We start from the raw sequence: 14,554 nt of genomic DNA, 5'->3' as shown, positions 1-14,554 counted from the left end.
TACATCGTCATCACCCATGGCGAGTACCGCTACGGAGGCCATGGCGCGGGCTCAGTTGCTGCTAAGGTTTCCGCCAGCGGCCGAGCAGATGGACGAATGGCGTGCCACCATCTAGAGTGTGGTCGGTTTCGCTGAGGCCGGGGACTCGCAGCGAGCTGGCCCACCATAGCCTCCCCAGGCGACGACGACGGCTCGTGTTATTGGCCATACAGAAGGGGCCACCCCACAGTGCAATCCCCGCCACGGCAGCCGGTGCGAGCGTAATAGAATCAATAACCTGATGACATCTCGATGGCCTCTTCTGACCCTCGAGCATGGCCAGGCCGACAGCGAGCCCCGAAGGACAGGCGAAAGGGAGACGCCCGCGTCGTCATTGAGCGACGCCACGACAACCACCGCCGGATCAATGTGTGCGATGGCCCCGACTTCGACGAGCCTGCGCTCGGTGTCGGCTGGTGAGTACCTTTCGATGTTGGGTGCCCTGCCTTTACTCGTGAGCTGCGGCAAGTCCGTTGGCCGTCTGTTCGCGTGTTCAAGCCAGAGATACCCGAGAAGTATGATGGGAGGTTGAACCCGGCAGAGTTTCTGAACATCTACACCATCGCTGTTCAGGTTGCCGGGGGAAGAGACGAGAAGGTGTTTGCCAACTACTTCCCTTTGCCTCTCAAGTCCAATGTGAGGTCTTGGCTAATGCACCTGCCGGAGAACTCCATTTCGTCATGGGCTGACCTGTCCCATGAGTTCATTGGTGCCTTCACCGGCGGCCATCAAGAGCAAGGTCGGCCCAGCGACTTACAGCTTATCCAACAGAAAAAAGGAGAGACCCTTCGGAAGTATTTCAGAGGTTCAGCAAAGTCCATAGGAACATCCTCCACCCAGCATCAGTGATAGCTGCCTTCGAATCCAATGTACACAACCATCGGATCCATTCAAAGATGAACGTGTGGCTGCCCAAGACTGTGAAGGAGCTTTACACCTTGGTGGATAAGTGTGCTCGGATGGAGGAGGGAAGGAAGCTACCCGGAGAGGAGGATTGCACCAACGGTTATTCAGAGGATGATAATGAATCCACCAGTCAGAAGAAGAGCAAGAAGCTTAGTAAGAAACGCAAGGATAAAGCAATGATGTCTATTGAAGGATCAGGTACACCTAGTACCAGCAACGAGGCTAAGGTCGAAGTCCCCGGCAAGGAAGCTGCTGTGTGCGCTTACTGCCGAGAGGCCGCGACTGCCGAGAAGGCCGGGAAAGGTGATCCGCCGTACTCCAAGATTCATCAAACTAAGGGCCACGACCTTCCAGAGTGTTATCAGGTTGAGCAGCTCGTTAAGAGGTAGAGAGCAGAATATGAGAAGCGTGACAAGGAAAAGTGCCAGAATGTCGCTGGCCGTAAGGGCCGAGGCGGTGAAGCAAATCACCCCAGCAAACCCTTCCGGAACCAAGGAAAACCCACCAGAGGTCGAGGGAAGGAAGCCTGTGATGACGAGAGTGATGGAGGGGATGAAGAGGAAACCAGTGAGCAGGAGTTTCAGAAGGCCACTGACGCCCTATGCATTGACGGGGGTGCGTCTCTGCACACCTCTCACCGCCAACTCAAACGGTGGGCACATGAGGTCAATGACATGGAACCAGCGCCAATGGCCTGGAAACCACTCAAGTGGTCACGCACGCCCATCATCTTTGACAAAGAGGATCATCCTGACCGTACCACTGCGGTAGGATGTTTGCCATTGTTGATCTCCCCAACAATTTGCAACGTCAAGGTCACAAAAATGTTGGTGGACAGTGGGGCCGGGTGGAATCTGATTTCCCCGCCAGTCGTCAGCAAAATTCAGATAGCGGAGGAAGAGTTGAAGGTCATCAGCACATTTCAAGGACTTAATCCCCGCAGGAGTCATCCTAAGGGAAAGATCGCGCTGCCGATGGCGTTTGGAGGAGATCTAAACTATCGGATTGAGAAGATTGTGTTTGATGTGGTCGACCTCCCTTTGTCGTACAATGGGATCCTTGGACGCCCAGCCCTGGCTAAATTCATGGCGGCATCCCACTATGCCTACAACACCTTGAAGATGCCTGGGCCGATAGGAGTCATTTCTATCCCATCAGATGAGAAGGACGCAATCATTTGTGTGGACAAGTTGTACCGGGACGTAGTCGCGGCAGAGGCAGCGGTAGCAGCAGTTCCCGCCAAGGAAAATAGAGGAAAGAAGAAGGATAGCAAGGACGCTGGCAAGGAATCTGGGAAAGCGTACCTCTTCGGAGTACGCTACACCCATTGATGACTTGCCGGAGAGTTCCAACAGCAAATGATCCAAGGTCACTGCACCCGAAGTGAAGAAGGTCCCGGCAGGGCTGGCTGGAATTGATGGTACTTTCACCATCAGCGCAACCCTTGATGACAAATAGGAAAACGCGCTCATTGCCTTCCTGGGGACGAATATCGATGTGTTTGCTTGGCAACCATCTGATATCCCTGGTGTTCCCAGGGAGGTAATCGAGCACCACCTTGCTGTCTGCCCACATGCCTGACCAGTCAAGCAGAAAGTCCGGAAGTATGCCTTGGAGAGGCAGCAGTTTAGTACAGAGGAGATCAAGTAGCATGAAGCAGTTGGTCTGGTCAGGGGAGTGCTACATCCAACATGGTTAGCGAATCCAGTGGTTGTTCGGAAGGCTAACGAGAAGTGGAGGCTTTGCACGGACTTCACACATCTCAACAAGGCTTGCTGGAAGGACCCATTTCCCTTGCCTTGCATCGATCAGATTGTGGATTCCACTTTAGGCTGTGATTTGCTTTCCTTTCTGGATGGATATTCTAGATATCACCAAATCTTCATGTCCAAAGAAGACAAAGAGAAGACATGGTTCATCACCCCATGTGGTACGTACTATTTTATCTGCATGCCATTTGGATTAAAGATTGTCGGGTCTACTTTTGCAAGGACAGTCCAGATTGGTTTCGAGCCACAATTCACAAAAATGTTGAAGCTTATATCGATGACATTGTGGTAAAGACCAAAGATAGAGCAACACTTATCCAGGATTTAGAGGAGACATTTGCCAATCTGTGCAAGATCAACTTGAAGCTCAACCCAGAGAAGTGTGTGTTTGGCGTCCACTCCGGCAAGCTTCTTGGGTTCTTTGTGTCCCATCGGGGAATCGAAGCCAACCCAGACAAGATTAAAGCTATTGAGAAGGTCCAAGCGCCAAGAACAGTCAAGGATGTGAGGCGTCTGACAGGGTGCGTTGCCGCGCTAAGCAGATTCATTTCCAAGTCTGTCGAGCGCGCCCTGTCGTGCTTCAAAATCTTAAAGAAGCCAGGGCCCATGAAGTGGACCCCAGAAGCAGAGGCAGCTTTGTAAGAGTTGAAGACCTACTTGTCCACTGTGTTCACATTGGTTGCTCCCAAACCACAAGAGCCGTTGCTCCTATACCTGGCTGCAACCAACCAAGTGGTTAGTGCAGCCTTGGTGGCATAGCGGGAAGTGGACAAAGCAGAGAGTGAGCAAGGACCGGCAGAGCCAAAGAAGGATCAGGATAGAAATGAGCACTGCAGCGAGAGCAGCCCCAAGGACACGGCAGGGAAGAAAGTGGTGCAGCACCCGGTGTACTTCGTCAGTTCCTTACTACAAGGGGCTAGATGGAGGTACTCTGGCGTTCAAAAGTTGATCTTTGGTCTCATCATGGCCTCAAGGAAACAGCGCCACTACTTCCAAGCTCACGAGATCGTGGTTGTCACTCATTTCCCGTTGCAAAGGATACTCTGAAACCCTAAGGCTACCGGCAGAATAGTGGAGTGGGCTTTGGAGTTATCCAGTTTTTGCCTGAAGGTTGAGAGCACATCAACAATCCAGGGCATTGACAGAGTTTATTGCAGAATGGACGCCAACCCCTAACGAGGAAGTGACAGAAACAGCCATCCCCGGTAAGGAAGCACCCCAAGAATGGATTATGTATTTCGATGGTGCCTTTTCCCTACAAGGTGCAGGGGTTGGCGTGCTTCTCGTTGCCCCCTCCAGGGAGCACTTGAAGTACGTCGTCCAGATGCATTTTCTTGGGAATAGGCCACCAACAATATAGCAGAGTATGAAAGACTCTTTACCAGACTCAGGATTGCCGCAGAATTGGGAATTAAGAAGCTGATCATTCGAGGAAACTCACAGCTTGTGGTGAGAGAAGTCTACCTGGATTACCAAATCCCATTGATGGAGGCATATGTTGAGGAAGTGAGAAGATTGGAGGAGCACTTTGACGGATTGCAAATAGAGCACGTACCCAATGTGGAAAATAGCATAGCTGATCATCTGTCAAAGTGTGGGGATCCCGACTCATAAGTCGTGATCACCAAATGCATGTGTACAGTGATCCCAGAGATCAATGCTCACTGAACACACATAAGCTAAATAACAAGAGTCTTACATCAATACATACCGTCTTACACAAATTATGACCATTATGGTCAAGTCTTACATAGATAAAGCCACAAGGGTAGAATACCAAATGAACTTAAGCAGCGGAAATCTTCGTAGATAAGTAGAACCCATGCCATCTGCCTTAACCCTACGGGCATTCTTACTGTGAAAGCGTCCTAGTTCGCACGTTCGTCACCAAGGAACTCTTCCTCGAACTCCTGCTCTTCCATGCCTGGCCAATTAAATAACCAGTGGCAAGCCAATGAGTACTTTGAATGTACTCGCAAGCAACCCATGATTGGAACAAGGCACAATAATGCAATGATATAGCACTAAGTAGGTAGTTTGCAGAAAGCTAGTTTTGAGTGCAATGAATTGATCTATCAACCTGTAAAGTATGCATCATGACAGTACGGATATCTATACGAACAAGTTACAGATATCAACATAAGCAGAGTTGGAGACCAATCCAACTTGATCATCGTGTCAAGTCATCTAACATAACCCAAATAGTTTCATCAACACACACACGCGCGGTTTGTAAAACTCTGTACATAGTTTAAGCAGCACCGCCCAACTGTCCTTGACCGTGTACACGGCTATTCGAATAGTTTTACACTCTGCAGAGGTTGCACACTTTACCCACAAGATTCGGGGAACTTCCGTGTCATCCACGACCCGCGGTACCTCAAGTACCCGGGGTAAGCACCCGATCACTATCTTTCCCTAGACGACACTAACATAGAGTACACTTGATTTGTAGTAACCCCCTTGCCCAACATTTCACATCTTAAAATTGTGGAGCGTCGCTCCCATATTCCTCACATACCACAAGCACGGGGGTACCAATGGTGTGTCTGGTGCCCTGTAAAAACAGTCATGGCCGCCCTACCTGGCACGACCCAGTCCCGAGAGGCACCTCATGTCACCCCCATCACTAGTAATGTGGGCACCATGCTAGTATCGACCTAGGTATTCAATAATGCCCTTTTCCATATAAGGGTAGAGTGGTTGCGCATGTAAGGTTGGGACAGTCGACAAATCTCAAATCTAATCCATTTTCGAAAACACTCCCTCACAACTTGCTTCGGTACACCACTTCTTTATCAAGTGGTAACCTAGCTCACCATATCCCTCGGGCATTAGTGGCACCCGACGGGGTTTTTGGAAAGTCTTTGAAAAAAACTTGGTTTCCTTCACCATGCTTATACCCATCCCATTTGCGTAGCAGCTACTTAGCATCCTAACTACACCCACTTGCATAACCCTCATAGGAAGGTAGGGTCATGCATCATGCAAGTGTCAACAAGAAAAGCAACGGAGGCAAACCACCTCAAGTGGTCACCACATTATCATGACTTCGATGCAAGCAATAAAAGTGCCATATGACATGCACAAAAAGGATTCTTAGACATATGTCAGAGGGCTTCTTGCCTGGCTTAGCAAAGTCTTCTGGGTCTTCAAAGTCTTCTAGTCCAACTCCTTCGTCAGCAACGCAATCTATCGTCGCAAAATAATAACGAAAAAATAAGGCAATAGCAAAACAGAAAAAAAATCAAGGTGCTCAGAAAAATGTCAACTAATTTTTGTTAAATACTAGAGTGTATTCAAATAATGAGAAAATTCCTAGTTTTGGATTTGGAGTCATGGAAATAGTGCTAGGAATTTTCAATGACAGGCATAAATGCTCAAATTCAAATTTAAATTTGAACAGTGAAGAAAAGTTTGTTCGATAAGGGTGGGATTATTACAAGAATTTAGGAGTTGGAATTATTGCATTTGGATTATTATTTAATCCTGTGGAATTTTTGTAAGTTTAACAGAAAAGAAAAAGGAGAAGGGGCACTGTGCCTGCTGGGCCAGAATAGCCGCAGCGCAGCAGCCCAGTCAGAGAGGCGGCCCAGCGCACAGGTACACGCGCGCGTGCTAGGTTCAAACCTGACGGGCGGGGCCCAAGCGTCAGTGAGAGAGAGGGGGCGATGGAGAGGAGAAGCTGGCACGTGGGTCCCGCCTGTCATACCTAAGCCCGAGTCCAGACGGCCGGCGAGATTACCGGCGACGATGCAGGGCACGACGAGGTCGGCCGAGGGCACGGCTAGACTCAGCGTCGAGTCGCCGTTCTGGTGGTGGTCGTTGCGGTCGCCGGGGTGGCCTAGTTCGCCGGCAACGAGGAGGCACGGCAGAGGATCTTTGGGTGGCGGCGGTTCTGGCCGTTTCCCGCAGCTATAGAGAGGGGAAACAGGGGAAAAAGGATCAGTGGAGTGCGGGGGTTCCAGATCGGGGCTTAGGAGCAGCGGGGAGAGCTTCTACCGTGCGGACAACGGCGAGTCGCCGCGACGGAGCTCGAGCTCGAGAGCTTCTAGAGAGGAGCGGGTGGTGTAGGGGTGATTAGGGGAGTGAGAGAGCGAGTGGTGAGGAGAGGAGGGCTCGGGGAGGCCCTTAAATAAGCGGGCGACGGTCCACCGTGGTTCAATGCACCGGCGAGGCCGTTGCCGTCGCCACGGGTCTCGGGGGATCGCAGCAAGGTGTCGGGGGTGCTCGTGGGGTTGGCCTAGGGCGAGGGGAGACAAGAGAGGGAAAGCAGGGGGGCAGGGCACCGCGCGTGTGAGTGCGCTCATTGGTGCGCTCGGGCAGCCGGCGCGTGTGCGAGATGGGGCGAGAGGAGGGACAAGGAGGAGGGGGCCGACCATCTACCGTGTTGCGGATGGCGAGGCACCTCATCGGGCGAGCTGGGGAGGCCCGTAGTGGCCGGAGGCAGTTGGCAGGGGGCGGCTACAGTGCGAGAGCGCACTGTAGCGCGCTCCAGAGCGCCCAAATGGCCGGCAGGCCATTTTCTATGCAGTGTGGGCGCGCCCAAGCATGTCTAGCAGGTCTAGGAGGGAGTAAAGAAAGGGGAGGGGCCTTGGATGCCACGGATGGCTAGAAGGGGAGGAGTGGGGTTGAGAGAGAGAGGGAAAGGGGCTGTCCAGGGGGGTAAATGAGGTGGTTTCACCCCTCAATCATTGAGCTGAGATGTAGCCATTGTTACTGGAGATAGAGGAGGACTTTGGTGGCTTGTGGTAAAAAGTTTAGCCCATGGAGATAGTGGAAGCGGTCAAAGTGATGTTTTTGGAAAATTAGTATAAGGTGTGTGTTGCTGGTTTGGGCAAGAATATGAATTATACTTGACATGAGACTTAACAGGATGGATTAGAATATAGAAGTAGGGTGTTCCACCAAATTTGAGTTCATTTATGTAAACCCTAGAAATTAACATAAATGCATTTACCAAGATCTAGTCATACAAAGCCATTCCCCTTGATGCACCACTTGGTGTAGTGTCATCATTTGGGGTTTTGAGACTCTCCACAATGTTTGGGGTCATTTGGAATAAGTTGGCAATGTAGAGTTGTTCAAAGTTGGATCTGGATGGAGAGGGTTTTGGAGCACTTTTGTGAACCAAAATGATTTTGATAGAGATGAAACTTTGCAAGATCATGAAATTATGCATATGTGACTTGCTAGAATTTTCTTGGATTTATTGGAAAATATTTCTTATAGAAATATCTCAAATTCTTGAAATGGACAGAAATGGTTTTGGAGGTTTTTGTCCAATATTTTGAACATGACCATGTGTTGAAACTCTTATATATGGACAATATATGTCCTATGAGTTTCCCTAAAAAGAATTCAATTTTTTGAAACAGTTAAATAATTTTAACCTATTAAAGACCATTTCTGGCCTTAAGAAAAAGCCTTTAAATAAAAGAGCAAAATAACTTTTAAAATTATATTTTTGTGGTCTATGGGAGTCCTATATCTAATAGGATTCAAATATACTCTTTGAAATATTTTTCATACCCCAAATCAAGTGCTTGTAGTGCAAACCTCAATTCAGGGTTTTTTGGAAAACTAAGTTTAGAAAATACTATTTGGCCAAATTATTTTTGTAAGAAAATACCATATAGCACTATACACATGGCATGATCAGTGGGAAGAATTTTGGGGCAAGGAGATGAAGTATAGAAGGTGGAGTAGTGGACTATAAAGAGCACTAGAAACTCACAGAGAGAAAACCAGCTCAAATAAAAAGCCAAATAATGCAAAAGTTTTTGTTGGTCCAAATTTTCATGCTTTATTAATGCAAATGACATGTTACAAAAATCTCGTCCCCGAGATTCCCAAACTAGGCTTTAAAGAGATCTGCAAACTCGGATCTAAGGTAGTCTTCGCGTTCCCAGGTTGCTTCTGCTTCATTGTGGTTGCTCCACTGGACCTTGAAGTACTTTATGGCGTGGCTTCGAGTGCGTCGCTGTGCTTCATCCAAAATGCAGATGGGCCCCTCACGGTAGGTTAAGTCAGGCTGTCTAGAACTTGGAGACACTTCCGGAGTTGTGACACGTGGAACACTTTGTGCACATCAGATAGTTCAGGTGGTAGTTCCAACTGGTATGCAACTTCTCCGCGTCATGCGGTGATCTCGAAGGGGCCGATAAATCTTGGTGCGAGCTTTCCCTTAACGTGGAAATGCTTGGTTCCCTTAAGAGGAGTTACTCGCAGGTATACATGGTCTCCGACTTGGAAGTCTACTCGTCGGTGACGAGTGTCAACATAGCTCTTCTGTCTTGACTTGGCGGTCTTCAGTCGCCTCTGACTAGCTGCACTTGCTCTTCTGCTTCACGGAGGATATCGGGCCCAAATACTAGTCCTTCTCCGGTTTCTGACCAATTGAGGGGTGTGCGGCACTTCCGTCCCTATAACACCTCAAATGGTGCCATCTGAAGGCTTGACTGATAACTGTTGTTATAGGAGAACTCGGCAAAAGGGAGGCAATCTTCCCACTTAGCTCCATATGCTAAGACACAGGCTCGGAGCATGTCTTCGAGTATCTGATTCACTTGCTCTGTATGACCTCCGGTCTGCGGGTGGAAAGCAGTGCTGAAGGACAACTTGGTTCCCATAGCCTCTTGGAACTTCTTCCAGAACCTGAGGTAAACTGGGTCCCACGATCTGACACAATCTCCTTAGGAACACCATGAAGGCTTACAATTATGTTGATGTAAAGAGTTGCTAGCTGGTTGCCATCATAGGTAGTCTTGACAGTAATGAAATGGACTACTTTCGTCAAATGATCGACTATGACCCAGATGGAGTCATGTCCCTTGTTTGACCTAGGTAGTCCAGTGATGAAATCCATTCCGACTTTATCCCATTTCCACTCGGGAACCTTGAGTGGTTGGAGCAATCCAGCAGGTCGCTGATATTCAGCCTTGACCCTTTGGCATACATCACATTTTGCAACATAGGTGGCAATCTCCATTTTCATGCCGTGCCACCAAAATCTTTCCTTCAGGTCTTGATACATATTGGTCCCTCCAGGATGGATGGAGTACGGGGTGTTATGAGCTTCTTGCAGGATCAAGTTTTTGAGCTCATCCTTGTTGGGCACGCAAATGCGATACCTGAACCACACAACTCCTTGCGTATCCTCTGAGAATCCTAGGGCCTTGCCTGCCTTGATCTTCCTCTTGATGCCTTCAATACTCTCGTGTCCCTTCTGCGCTTCCTTAACATCATCCATTAAGGTGGGCTTGACTTCGAGGTTGGCTAGGAATCCTTGTAACATCCCAAAATTCTAAATTTTGGAATGTTATAATAAATAGATAGATTTGATTGTTGCTTGATTGTGATGAGTGAATTTGAGTGGAATTCAAAACTTTTTGAAAGTTGAATGAGAGGGAATAAAAGGGCTTTCCCAAACTTTCATTTTTGCTTTTATGATTTCCGTGAATTCAAATTCTTTTCACCACAAAACCCTGGAGAGACGATGACATGACTTCTTCCATTTATTTAAATGACAAGGGGTGTTGAAAATATTTGAATTTTATTTGAGAATATTTCCAATTCTGAAACTTTATGCAACTCAATGATTTTCATGAGCGAAGATAAAATGACTTCTTCAAAGCATATGAAATATGAGTTGGGAGTTTCAAAGGATCAAATTCAATGTCAATTTGGAATTATTTTTCAATTTGGAGTTATCTAGATTTTATTCAAATTATTTTTCTCAGAAAATAAAATACATGGAAAATAGGGTAACATGATTCCCTACATCAGAAAATTGGAGATAAATAAGTTTGAAATCATTTTGGTATTTTTAAAATGATTTTTATTTGGATTTTAGAAGGGCAGTAGCACTCTTTGAATTATTTGAATTTGTGTGGATTTTATTTGACGTTAGGAAAATGTTCAGCTTGTAGGAAATGTTTTTCTGAAAATTTTGATATACTATATGCCTATATAAAAATTTTATTTATTTTGTTTTATTTATGTTTGTTGTCTGGAAAATCTTTATTTAAAAAAAATTCCCCATCGGCTGGGCCGGCCCAGCTCCTCAGCCAGGCCCAGCCCAGCTCGCCAACCGTCTCCGTCTCCGAGCTCGGGACGAAGTCCCGAGCGTGGCCGACTCCGCCGCCGCCGCCGAGTCCCGGTCGCGCATGCCTCCCCTTGCCCCTCCTCCACGCCTGGCGCCTCCCCTCCCCTCCTATAAAGGGCGCCGCCCGGGCCCTCTCCTCCTCGCCTCCCGCGCTGCCGCCCCTTGCTAGATCCGCCACCACCGCCTCGCTAGCTCCGCCGCCGCTCGCTGGTGGTGTTCGCCCGCGCCGCATCGCCATCGCCGCCGACGCCGCCCAGCGCCCTGCCCCGCGCAGCCACCGCCCGCCCCTCGCCGGAGCTCGCCGGACTCACCGAAACCACTGTCCTGATTAACCACCGACTCGATATGACCAAACCGGTATGAACCGCCCGGTTCACCGGGTTTTCTTTTAGTTTAGATTTTGTTTTTTTATAAATCGGTTATGTTTTGATTGGATTATTTAACGGACATTTTCTGCTTAGGTAGTTCTAGCGAACGATTTCGTTCTGTAGGGCTCTGTAGCGAACGCTCGTTCGATAGGATTTTTCTTTTTCCTTTTAATTTCGGGCAGGGACCTATCTGTGATGATTTTATTTACAGATTAGTCCCTGATTTTGAAACGATCACTACTTTTTACTCGTTTGTCCAAATCCAACGAAACTAATGCCCACGTCTTCGTTATGATCCCCTCTACCCAGATAATCAACTTAAACATGTTCTTGAAAATTTAAAATTTGGTTTCAAATAGATTTAGATTCAAACTTCGTTTGATCGTAACTTGAGTTTTATAACTCCGACTTAGTTGATTCTTTTTGCAAATCGAAGCTCGTGACCAAACTTTCTGGTAAGGCCAAATTCACATAATTTTGGTACTGTTAGAAATTGTTTTATGTTGCAAGAGTTATTTGCTTGGTTTTGATGTTTTTTCGAATTGTCTTCTTCGTTCTTTCCGATCTTTTGAGTGATTGCTTATGTGTGGTTACTATTGCTTGCTTACGATAGATTGACCGGAGTGTGACGAGTAGAACTATCAAGAGTGTTGAGTGTGAATCATCTTCATCAACAGTACAGGCAAGTTCACACTTTGATCATATCCCTTTCATACCCAGTTTTTATGCATTAGTTTCAATCCTCAAACATTGCATGGTCAGAATTTGATAACATGTGGGTATTGGGAAGTAGTTGATGAGGTAGGAACCTATTGCCCTGCATTCAAACCCTGGGAGTTACTACATATGCTTATACTGCTACGCTATGCTCGTATACGTGGTTTGGTTTGAGTGATTCATGATAGATGTGAGCTTATTACTTAATGGTTCAACTTAAGGTGGTAACTTTAATACACATCTGGTGGATTTTTTGTGGGAACCTGGAGAATCCAGTGTTATCCTAGGATATCCCGGAGGACCCGTGTGATCATCCTACGGTTCGCCACCCAGGCTCAAAGGGATCATAAGATTATTCATGCTAGAAACTTCCATGTGCAGCCACAAGCTATTATGGGATCTAGCATAGTTGAGTAAGTTGCATGAGCTCTTGAAGAGGTGGATGAGCAGGTAGAGGGATGTAGGCTGGTATAGTCTGCCCGGAGTAGAGTGTTAATGTTTCTGAAAGACTGTGTCTCGGTCATCCGTTTCTCAAACACCATGTAGTGCGAGAAATCCAATGGATGAGATCGAGTCTTGTGGGGAAAAGTGCGCAAACCTCTGCAGAGTGTACAAACTAATCATGGTTAGCCGTGTCCCCGGTTATGGACAATCTTGAGTCTCTGGTTCTTGGAATATCATATTGATCTCATCACGTTACTTAAATAATTTGTTGGGTTAATGATGTTAATTTGGGATTGAGTTGGAGGAACCTTCTCAATATTTTCAACCAACTTTGTAGTTAAATAAATATATTCCTTTGAAGTAGGAAAAATTGGCTTTTCGCAAAAACATTATAACCATAGAGCTTTTCCACCAGCCAAATATGCATGTGGTGATAGCTATTATTCATCATTTATCCTATGGTATGAATTTGCCAGTACATTCCATGTACTGACCCTTTGTGGCTGCAACGTCTCATGTTGAAGGATCTTACGACGAGTAAGTGATACGTTAGGGTTACGATTTCTACACTCAACTTTGCCGTTGGTGTTGATGGGAATCCACAACCTTGTTGTTACTTCCACTATTTGGATTGAGGTAATAGTATTTACGTTACTTTATACATGTGATTTACCTCTGTTATAAATCCTCGAGTACTGTGTGTGTCAGCATACCGATCCAGGGATGACACTTAAGCACAGAGACTTGACCGTCTGAGGTCGGGTCACTACAAGATGGTATCAGAACACATGTTGACTGTAGGACGTGACCCTAGAAACTGGCAAGCCCATAGGAAGGATTTTCTCTAAAACTTTGTTTTCAAAAGCTTATTCAAATATTCCCTTTTAGTGAGACTATACCCCTTTCCCCTTATGACCACGAAGATTCGACTGATGAAACCACTCCAAGAAGTACAAGATATCAGACAACCATGACCACTACGGAATGAAGGAGATTTTACCGTGGATCTGAATAATGGAAACTACAATAGTTGAAGACTCCGAAGACTAGGAGAAGTTGAAGGCTCTGAAGAATTTCCAGATTATGACCTAGGAAGGCTATCCCGATGGAACTTGTGAGGCTATTGAAGCTGTAAATACCCAAGATCAAGGAGGGTCAGAGAAAGAAATGAACATGGAGCATCAAGACTCAAAGTTTTGTAAGAAAGCCCCAAGGCAGGGGATATCAGCTATGGAATGATAGCCCATGGAACAGACGATGGGTATAGACACTGCTATCCATGATGTTATCGCCCACTTATGCCAGTGTCACCGTGCTGAGTTAAGCATGCATTCCGTTGGAAGGATTGGTTGAGGGCTAATGGAACACCTAATCAGCAAAAGATGAAGTTTTAACCTTAGTTGTTGTATCACCAGGATTTGGACTATTACATCAAGAGTTTTAAGGATTGGTTGAGGGCTAATGGAACACCTAATCAGCAAAAGATGGTGTTTTAACCTTAGCTGGTGTATCGCCAGGATTTGGACTATTACATCAAGAGTTTTAAGATGGACCTTCAGGAAGCTGTATTTGGCAAGGAAGTAGTTCATGAAGAACTCAGGACCCAGAAGCTGAAAGTAGCCATGCTGGAGGAGCAAAACCTCAAGATACCAGAGATTCGTCAGGAATTGAAGGACAGTAGGACCATGGTTCATGCCAGGGATGTGAAACCCAGATGTTTGGAATGCAACTCCAGAATATTAAAGGACGTCACAAGAGACTTCACGTCAATGGAGATGATCTTTCAAAAGAACTTGAGAAGGACAAGCACGATGGGAAGAAGCCATCAGAGACATGAACAAGACTTGAAGAGTTTGGCGACTTTGAAGATTTATTGACCATTAGAAGACCAAACCCCTGTTATATACCCACGTTAGATGCGATGTTTGTGAGCTGCCATTTGTTTGATGTTTTTTTCGACAGCCACAAAATAAAAATTTGGCTTTTCAAAACCATTGTTTGTATTGTGTGCATCCCTCTCTCTCTCTCTCTTATCTCACCCCAAACCCATGGACCCATTAGGGGATGAATGCAGATGAGCTTGTATTTTCTGGACCGATAAGTCAATTGGAGACGGACCGATGGATTCAGAACATGGAGGATCACATGGAGAATAACCCTATAGCCGGAAAGAATATGACCCAGCATGCTCTTCAGTGTTTTGA

Source organism: Triticum aestivum, chromosome 6D, assembly GCF_018294505.1.
Source record: "Triticum aestivum cultivar Chinese Spring chromosome 6D, IWGSC CS RefSeq v2.1, whole genome shotgun sequence".
Lineage (NCBI taxonomy): Eukaryota > Viridiplantae > Streptophyta > Magnoliopsida > Poales > Poaceae > Triticum > Triticum aestivum.
The sequence above is the reverse complement of the archived record's forward strand: the minus strand, read 5'-3'. Positions refer to the sequence as shown.